At 32.7% G+C, this 11,278-nt stretch overlaps 1 pseudogene; it reads left to right on the forward strand.

The window, feature by feature from the left end:
* Positions 1-10,782: 10,782 nt before the first annotated feature.
* Positions 10,783-10,862, forward strand: LOC126016705 (uncharacterized; annotated as a pseudogene).
* The last annotated feature ends 416 nt before the right edge of the window (positions 10,863-11,278 follow it).

The raw sequence follows: 11,278 nt of genomic DNA on the forward strand, positions 1-11,278 counted from the left end.
ATAATAAAAACAGAATTCTAAACAGAATTAGGGTTATTTCCCAAAAATAATCTTTCTCTTTGAATAACCTCTGTGATAGGCAGTGTATATAATTATGGAGCATATGCTCATTATCATGTGAATCATTATCTCCATATAGAAATCACCATCTCTGACATGTGAGTACCACTCCTTCACCTAAAATACTAAATTCCACTTCTAAGTTTGGAAAAATAGACACCATTTGCCACGTTGTCTTTGGAGTTTTTCAGAATTATGTAAATTCCCTGCACAAATTCAATTAAATTTATGTTTTTCCTCCTACGATATCTTAAATGTTAAATTGATTCTTCAAACAATCTTAGAAAACCCAGATGAAAAGGGGAAAATTTCCCTCTTCTCACAGACCTATGCAAAAATTAATAAAAATGATTATTAAAATGTAATTATTATTATACTCTAGTAGAACTGAAGTGTTAAAATATGTGTTAAAATTGGGATGTTAGTTTCATTAAAATTATATATCAATATTAGGTCAAAAATTTAGTTCTAGTGGTTGGAACAGTGGCGCTAGAGGTAAGGCGTCTGCCTTGCAAGCTCTATCCTAGGACAGACTGCAGTTCAATCCCCGGCGACCCATATGGTCTCCCCAACCCAGGAGCAATTTCTGAGCTCATAGCCCGGAGTAACCCTGAGGGTCACTTGGTGTGGCCTATCCCCCCCCAAATTCATTTCTAAATACAATTTAATTAAGTTTCAATTTAAGTTATGATTGGTTAGGACATATCATGTTGATTTCTTTGTTTATAAATAATACTCTAGTAAAATAAAAAAGTTGAACTATAAAGTTTTTTTATTATTTATTTATTTATTTATTTTTGCCAGGAGACTGAATTTCTTTTATTATGTTTCGTCGGTAAACAAACCCCAAAAAATGGCCACATTTAAGACTTAGCCGGATCCCGGGTGATTCCGCTGACGAATGTCAAGTGACAATTGCCCTGGTGCTCGGTATAAATACGCGTCTGTTTGCGGGTGCCTCTTCTATTTTTTTTATTTTTATTTTTAATTATTTTTTATTTTTAATTATATTTAATTTATATATATAATATATATAATATATAATATATTTATATATAATTATATTTTATTTTTAATTAATTTTATTTTAATTATGAAAACAAGGGTGTAAAGAAAGAGGACAAGGTAAAGTTACAGTGGAAGGACAATCACCCATAACATAATTCATAAAATAACATAAAATAACTATAAAGTTATTTTTAAAGACATGTAGAAATTATAGAGTAAGACTCAAATTTAAAATATAACAATGTAAATTATTTATGTAAAAATCCATGCCCTTTCCATTATTTCCTTGAATAAATTAAAATTAAAGTGATCAATTAAAGAATAATTGGTGCTGAGATTCTAATTTTTAATGCTAAACAGTTTCCCAAAAATAATGAATCTGTGTATAATCTGCCAACCATGTATGGTTCACTGACATTTAAAATTTACTAAAATATAGATGCAATTTATTCTTGATGTTTCTTAGATTATTTTTTGTTTTCTGCGAGTTTGATTGGGGGGTTGGGGAGGCTTTATTTTAATTTCTGCTGCACTTTAGATACAGTATATTTTCTGTTAATAGTCATCCTTGAATCAACACATCTTTAAATCCTTGGACTTGAAATATCGATCAAAGGACAAGAACACAGACCTAATATGTAAGAGGCCCTGAGTTCAAATGTTAGCAATCCATTTTCCTCTTCATAAGAGTCAAATGAACATTTTGTGACCCCACCAGTGTAGCCCTGTGGTTCCAACATTGACAGGCCTAAGAACTATAGCTTGAATGGGCCTTAGATTTGAACTGTCTTTTCCACCTATTTAGTCCAAGTATTGTGGAAGGTGTGAGCATTAAGAATGTGGATCCACCAAAAAGAAGAGAAGCATTTTCTTTTTAAAAAAATGTTCCCTCCAGATTTTTACCTACTTAATTTTTCTTACTTTGCAGCTTCTCTGGTCTCAGAACGATAGTTAGACCAATATAGAGTTTCAGAGATAGTATAGAGGTTACAATGCACACTTAGTATGTGGCTAGACTTCAGCTATGACACCATTTGCTCCCCTGAGCATTTCTGATTATATGCACTGAGGTCCCAAACACCACTAGAGTAGCCCAGAACTTCCTCAGCACTGTAAGCCAGGTTTGCACCATATCCACAATAAAAAGCAATGAAAACAGGCCTAATTGAATATTACAAAAGAAATCCAAAACTCCACTGGGAACCATCCTTTAAACCCCAAAATACTTTGGAAGCAAATAAAAATATAGGAGAAAAAAACTTAGACCATCATTCTGACATATATGCAATGTTAGATATGCTCTTCTTCATCAATAGGAAGTTATTTTCAAGACATTTTAAAAAATAAATAACTTCACTAAAAACAATTGCCTTGCTACATATAAAGTGTTGATTTGATATAAAAATAAAATATTCATGATCATATTCAATTTCTTCGTCTATTTTCAAAATTTTTCCAAAAGAAAAAGATAAAAGTCTTTAGTATAAAACACATATAAAATCTCCTTTCAGTGTATATATATTATTTGATATAACATATATTTTGTTTATTTATATTTTTATTTATATTAGATGGTTAATAATAATCATCCTACATCTTATTTCATCTCTCCTTAATGTTTTTAATTATTTACTTACTTTCTTATTTTTTCTTCTTTCTTTTATTTGGCCACACTCTGTGATACTCAGGGGTTACTCCTGACTCTGTATTCAGAAATAGCTTCAGGCTCAGGGTCCATAAGGGATACTAGGGATTGAACCCGTGTCCATCCTGGGTCACATGCAAGGCAAATACCTTAAACCTGTGCTACCACTCCAGGCCCTGTGTTTTATGATGCAGAAATAGTATTATGAAACATTACTAAGAAGTCTAACTTTATACATGTTCAGAATTTATGCTACCAAACCACAGTCACATTAAAGTATAAATATCCCTTAGTCCCACTCACTTGATTGCTGTCCTTACACTTATCCTTCTGATAATCTTTATGAGTCCATGTCCTTGGTGATTTTTCTTATTTCTTTAAAGCCCACATGAATAAGATCATCTACTACTTGTGTTTCTATTTCCAATAGTATTTATTCAGCACACATACCTCCACTTTATTCTATTTTGTAGCCTATAGTAAGCTATGTTATAGCTGAGCATATTCATTGTGTACATATTTTCATTAGCCCTGTTAATCATTGAGTAATTGTATTGTTTCCATATATTTCAATTATAAATATCACTGCTATTTACATGAATGTATATTTATATTTTTAAATTAGTGAAATTTTGGTATACTTTAAAAAGGTAATTAGCAATAGAATTGCTTAGTTATATAGATAGGTTATTGGCAATAGAATTGTTTGATTATATGGTAGATATATTTTAATTATCTTAAGAATTCTTCATTCTGCTATTCATAGAACAAATTTTCTTCCCACCAATACTGTAAGACAGTAACATTTTCTCCATACCTCATTCAATCCTTGTTATTTCTGACCATTCTAAAACATGTAGGCAATTTTTAGAGGAACAATGCAGAATCTTATTTTGAATTTCTTTCATTATAAATGATAAAGATTTTTATGTACATGTTTTCCACTTCTATGTCTTTTTTGATAAAGTTAATTTTTCTCACTTTTTCATTGGATTGCTAATAGTTCTTTATCAATTTTGAATTTTAATCCTACTTGCTATAAAATTTTTAAGAATTGGGGTGCGAGAGATAGTATAATGGGTAAGGAGCATGTTTTGCACTAAACTAAACCCAAATCATTCTGTCAGTACAAAAGAACTCTAAAGTCCCTCTAGCAGTAATCTCTAGGACAAAGCAAGTGATAATCCCTGAGTGCTGCAGTCTGTAGTCTAAAACACACCAAATTGTAAATATAATATACATTTTATTTGATAGATTGCCAACTTGCTTTACATTATTTGTGTAGAGACTATTGTCCTCTCATGATTAAAATTATTGTCTACAAGCCATGGTGACTAAGTTTCAGCTTTATAATATACATCACATTTCACTCATGAAATTTTCCTACTACTGATGTCCCTGGTTTTTCTCCCCAGCCTGCCTCTAGGGGAGGCATTTTACTCCTCTGTCTTTATTCCATTTTTTTTCTTTTAGACACTGTTATTTCCACTATTTTTAATGAAGGGGTACTATGCATATTGCTATATCTCCCTTCAATTCCACTTATTGTTGACATTTTATCAGTTCTAACTATCATTGTCATAGTAATCTCTTCTCTACCCTATTCCACTAGTACAGACTTTTTGGAAAACAATACAGTTATTCTTCAAAAATAATGGAAATTGAGCTCTATATACAATATACACTTCTAAAGACACAAAAACACAATACAGACAAGACCTCTTCAATTCTATGTTTGTAATACCACTATTTACAGTAGCCAAAATCTGGAAACAACCCAGGTACTCAACAGCAAATGAGTGGCTAAAGAAAGTGTGATACGAACTACAAAATGGAATATTACAAAGCTGTTAGAAGAAATAAAGTCATGAAATTTTCTTATACATAGGTGGATATGAAGAGTATTATGCTCAGTGAAATAAGTCAGATGGAGAGGGATAGACAAAATAATGTTACACACCTGTAGGATATAAAGAAAAAAGAAGTATGTTAATAATATACAGAGGTAATAGATGAGGATTATGACAACCAGCAATGATAGGAAGCTACCATAAAAAAGTGGACAGTGTGTAGAAACTTTCATATCTTCTGATATAGTCCCATTCTCTCTCTCTCTCTCTATCTCTCTCTCTCTTGGTTTTTGGAACACACCTGGTTACTTCTAGCTATGCAATAAGAAATTGCTCCTGGCTTGGGAGACCAGATGGGCCACCGGGGGATTGAACCAGGGTCCACCCTAGGTTAGCATGAGCAAAGCAGATGCCTTACCACTTGCACCACCACTCTGGGCCCTCATTTATCTCTTTTAGCTTTCATTTGCCTTGCCATGATATAATAAATAAAATATCTCTATGGCTGATGTGAAAGAACACATTGCCTATATATTTTATTCAATTTATGACTATAGCTCCTATACTCAAACCTTTAATCCCATTTGAGTTGCTCTTTTTAAGGTATTACATAATATAGCAGTCTAATTTTATTTTTCCTTGAGTCTCTTAAGTTTCCCCATCATTATTTATTAAACATAATTTCCTTAATTCATGTTATACACTTAACTCTCTATTATAAGTTACTTGTCTATATTTGTGTATTTTTTCTTTTGGATTCTCATCCTGTTTTACTGATAAGGATTTCTCTTTTAATTCCAATATTATTTTTATTTTATTACCATTAAATTTCTAATTATATTCTCATTAAATTTATCTTTAAACTGTTTTAAATTCATCCATGAAGCTGCACGTATCAAAATGCATTTTCATTGTTTTATAATTTATATTATATTATTATGTCACATTCTTTTCTGTCTTGTCCTATTGCTATTTGTTAAATAGCTTAAAATTTTAATAAGGGATTTTTTGGCATAAAATATAATGAAATTGTGTTTCCAATTTTTTTTTGTAATTTAGTTACCATTTTTATTTTCTACCACTTATATACCATACAATAAAATATTTTATTTTATTTATGCCTTGTTTAGTTTTGCATTTCACTGTTTTAGAGATTATTTAAACTGTGCTGTATTTTTGGTATCACTAAATATTGGACTTGTATATATTTGCACATTACCATATCTACCTGTGATATTATGACACTGAATAAATTGAATTAGAAAATCATATTAATATATTCCAATTTATCTTTAAATTATTATGCTTTACTTTTAATGCATTTTATACCATATGATAAAATATCTCATCTTCACAAACTATAATAATGTCCTCTCTCCAAGATAAAATTATCTTCATTGATAGGGCTATAGTTCAGAGCACTTAGGGTATAAATTAGTCACCAAAATGAAATTACTAGAGGAGTTAATTCATATTATGCTATGTATATGGCAGATCATATAATTGGTATGGGAAAATAAGATGCCAATGTTGATAATTATAGCACAGATAAGCAATAAAATATATTATAATTTAACACTGAATCTTTAGTGATAGTATAAGGTATAATGCATTACTGATCAAAAAATCTATAGCACAGTTATTGTATAAAAGCCACATATCTATTTTATCTTTTTAAAAATATTTCTATATAAAAATCACATTATTAAAATTAACTTATGAATTCTATATGAACTATACAGATTAATAATGAAATATAAGTGTCAATCATGTAAGATACGATTGCAATGCTTTTTAAAATGATCTATCTCATTACATGCAATTTATTGCACTACAGAATTTTTTAATATAAAAAATACAAGAAAGGGTTTGGAGATTGCCTCCACAGAAAACAGGACCAAAGTCATTCTCCATTATTCAGACATTTAGTCCAATTAGCAGAGTTTCATTGAGTACAGCCCCTAGCTCTCATGAGCTCTACTTGGGAAGAGCAACACATAAAGTTTCCTACTCAAAAAATCTAAAGAGATAAAATTCTTCATTAGTAAATTTTACCAAACTTTCCAAGAACAATTGATATATATATACAAGCTTTTCAGTGAATTTTCTTTTTTTTTTATTTAAACACCTTGATTACATACATGATTGTGTTTGGGTTTCAGTCATAAAAGGAACACCATGCATCACCAGTGCAACATTCCCATCACCCAAGTCCCAAATCTCCCTCCTCCCCACCCAACCCCCGCCTGTACTCTAAACAGGCTCTACATTTCCCTCATACATTCTCAATATTAGGACAGTTCAAAATGTAGTTATTTCTCAAACTAAACTCATCACTCTTTGTGGTGAGCTTCCTGAGGTGAGCTGGAACTTCCAGCTCTTTTCTCTTTTGTGTCTGAAAATTATTATTGCAAGAATGTCTTTCATTTTTCTTAGAACCCATAGATGAGTGAGACCATTCTGCGTTTTTCTCTCTCTCTCTGACTTATTTCACTCAGCATAATAGATTCTGTGTACATCCATGTATAGGAAAATTTCATGACTTCATCTCTCCTGACAGCTGCATAATATTCCATTGTGTATATGTACCACAGTTTCTTTAGCCATTCGTCTGTTGAAGGGCATCTTGGTTGTTTCCAGAGTCTTGCGATGGTAAATAGTGCTGCAATGAATATAGGTGTAAGGAAGGGATTTTTGTATTGTATTTTTGTGTTCTTAGGGTATATTCCTAGGAGTGGTATAGCTGGGTCGTATGGGAGCTCAATTTCCAGTTTTTGGAGGAATCTCCATATTGCTTTCCATAAAGGTTGAACTAGACGGCATTCCCACCAGCAGTGGATAAGGGTTCCTTTCTCTCCACATCCCCGCCAGCACTGTTTGTTCCCATTCTTTGTGATGTGTGCCATTCTCTGTGGTGTGAGGTGGTATCTCATTGTTGTTTTGATTTGCATCTCCCTGATGATTAGTGATGTGGAGCATTTCTTCATGTGTCTTTTGGCCATTTGTATTTCTTCTTTGTCAAAGTGGCTGTTCATTTCTTCTCCCCATTTTTTTATGGGATTAGATGTTTTTTTCTTGTAAATTTCTGTCAGTGCCTTGTATATTTTGGAGATTAGCCCCTTGTCTGATGGGTATTGGGTGAATAGATTCTCCCACTCAGTGGGTGGCTCTTATATCCTGGGCACTATTTCCTTTGAGGTGCAGAAGCTTCTCAACTTAATATATTCCCATCTGTTAATCTCTGTTTTCACTTGCTTGGAGAGTGCAGTTTCCTCCTTGAAGATGCCTGTAGTCTCAATGTCCTGGAGAGTTTTGCCTATGTGTTGTTCTAAATAACTCCATTCACAATAGTGCCACACAAACTCAAATATCTTGGAATCAACTTGTCTAAAAATGTGAAGGACCTATACAAAGAAAACTATAAAACTCTGCTCCAAGAAATAAGAGAGGACACGCGGAAATGGAAACACATACCCTGCTCATGGATTGGCAGGATTAACATCATCAAAATGGCAATACTCCCCAAGGTGTTTTACAGATTCAACGCTATCCCTCTAAAGATACCTATGACATTCTTCAAAGAAGTGGATCAGGCACTTTTGAAATTTGTTTGGAACAATAAACACCCTAGAATAGCTAAAGCAATCATTGGGAAAAAGAATATGGGAGGATGGGCCGGGCGGTGGCACTAAAGGTAAGGTGCCTGCCTTGCCTGCGCTAGCCTTGGACGGACCGCGGTTCAATTCCCCGGTGTCCCATATGGTCCCCCAAGCCAGAAGCGACTTCTGAGCGCATAGCCAGGAGTAACCCCTAAGCGTTACCGGGTGTGGCCCAAAAACCAAAAAAAAAAAAAAAAAAAAGAATATGGGAGGAATTACTTTCCCCAACTTTAAACTTTACTACAAAGCAATAGTTATCAAAACAGCATGGTATTGGAATAAGGACAGACCCTCAGATCAGTGGAATAGGCTTCAATACTCAGAAAATGTTCCCCAGACATACAATCACCTAATTTTTGATAAAGGAGCAGGAAATCCTAAATGGAGCAAGGAAAGCCTCTTCAACAAGTGGTGTTGGCACAACTGGCTAGCCACTTGCAAAAAATTTAACTTAGACCCCCAGCTAACATCATGTAAGAAGGTAAAATCCAAATGGATTAAAGACCTCGATATCAGACCCCAAATCAGTGAATTTTCTTAAAGAGATTTTCTTCTAATGTAGTCTATGAAATAAATATTATCTGAATCCTAAAATCAGATATTAAAAAAGGTGAAAATATGCAAATATCTCTGATGCAAATGTTCTCAACAAAATAGTAGCATAATGTACTTCAAAATGTCATTACAAAATATCATGCACCATAATCAATTAAATTTAGTCCATAGCAACAAGGATGGCATACCACATGCATTTCAGTAAACATGGTACACCATCTTTACAAAAGAAATAGGAAATAATTATCTCAACATACGCACAAAAATCACTTAGCAATATTTAATAGTATTTTCTACTGAAATCCTTAAAAGGGGTATGTAAGGAACAGCCAACATTGTGCACACCATATTTGCCAACTCACAGTCAACATCATACTCATAGCATGGAGGTAAGGCATTTGCCTTTGCAGAAGGTTGGTGGTCTGGGTGTGACCCCAAAAAAACAAAAAACAAACAAAAAAAAATAAATGGAAGTTTCTCCTCAAAGATTGGGCATAAGAAAAGGATTCCTGCCCTCACCATTACTATTACATAAAGTGTCTCAAATTCTGTCAAAAGCAGTTAGATAAAAAGATATAAAATTTTAGACATTTCTAAATAGACATTTCTCTGAGGAAGAGAGAAGGATGGCCAACAAACACATGAAAATATGCTCACCTTCATTCATCATCAGGGAGATCCAAATCAAGACAACAATGAGATACCACCTCACACCAGTGAGGTTGGCTCACATCAAAAATAATGGGAACAACCTTTGTTGGAGAGGATGTGGTATGAAAGGAACTCTCATTCATTGCTGGTGGGAATGCCCTTTGGTCCAACATCTATGGAGAAAAGTCTGGAGAGTGCTCAAAGAACTCAGAATTGAGCTGCCATTTGACCCAGCAATTGCTCTCCTAGGCATATATCCCCAAGATGGAAGGACATTCATTCCAAAATATGTATGCACCCCACTATTTATTGCAGCACTCAGTATAATAGCCAAATCTTGGAACCAACCTCGATGTCCAACAACAGATGAATGGATCATTAAAATGTGGTACATATATACAATGGAATATTACATGGCAGTTAGAAATGATACAATCACAGACTTTGCAGCAACGTGGATGGACCTAGATCATGTTATGTTAAACGAAGTAAGTCAGAAGACAAAAGAAAAACACAGAATGGTAGCACTATTCTGAAACACCTAGAATACATAAAAAACAAAAAAAGGACATTGAAGAAGCATAACTGCTAGAACCACAAAGAAAGACTTCATAAACTCCATTCCCTGATCCTCACAGCCACCAAGATCTCTAGAAACAGGTCTGATTTTACCATCCAAAATAAAGAAGAAGTCTTCCACATACCACGAAAGCAGCAAGAGGAGAATAAATGATCTATTTTTTTGACATCTTTATTTTGGTGTGGAGATTACGGTTGATGTCTCCAATATTATTTTATTTTATTTTGTTTTGTCTTTCTCTTTCTTTTTGCACTTGAGTATGATTTGATTTCAGAACCGAGATTATTGTGTGGTGCCTGTCTTTATTGTTGTGGTGCTTATCGGTTATTTAATTCGATATTTTTTTTGTGTGTGTGTGTATTGTTGTGGTATTTTAATTATTTTTTTCACATCCTCTCTCAAACTGAGTTTGGAAGCCTCTAGACAGGACTCTGCCTATTTTCAGTATATTTGATTTTTGATTGAGAAGAGGACATATTAGGTGATGGGTATTCCCCTGATTTAATGTGAATATGTACCCAAAATACTACAGTGAAAGATATGTAAGCCATTATGGAAAAAAAATTGTGTTTTTAATCAGAAACTTTCTTTGACTTACATGTATTATTATTATATTAATTATATTATATGTTATGTTATGTCACTATATTATGTTATATTAGTTTACCTTATTATGTTAATCAATTTTGTCCTTTAAATGAATTCTTACTTTAAAAAAAAAAAAAACAACTTTAGTTTGCCCTGAAGAAAAAAAAAAAATAAAAGATAAAATAAGGCCTCCCAATTCTTACCACAGGCTGTGTTCTTTACACTGGCTGTATAGAAAGAGGAGGTACAGTAAAAAAAAAAAAAAAAAAAAAAAAAAAAAAAAAAAAGATATAAAATTTAACCTTTATGACTCTTATAAAATTATAGAGAACTAACACTTGAAGTTGACATTATAATACACAAAGTCCCAGAGACTAGTAAAATGTTTGCAGAAATAATAAAATGAAGAGAAGTATAAAGTCATACAATTAAATAGTCCTATTTCTACTATCAAAAAAGATAAATTATAAGAATCATCTAATTTAAATGCACTAAATGCAATTATAAACTTTGGAATAACTTTGAACACAGAAGTTAATTAATGAGTGAATGACAATTCTAAAACCTTGTTGAAAGACCATATAGTAGAAGTGGTGGTAAGTGTTCATTGACTGGATGAATCAATAATCATAGTGATACTTAATTGTCTAAGGTATGACACCTATTCTGCACAATTATTACT

Source organism: Suncus etruscus, chromosome 8 (genome assembly GCF_024139225.1).
Source record: "Suncus etruscus isolate mSunEtr1 chromosome 8, mSunEtr1.pri.cur, whole genome shotgun sequence".
NCBI classification, from domain to species: Eukaryota; Metazoa; Chordata; class Mammalia; order Eulipotyphla; family Soricidae; genus Suncus; species Suncus etruscus.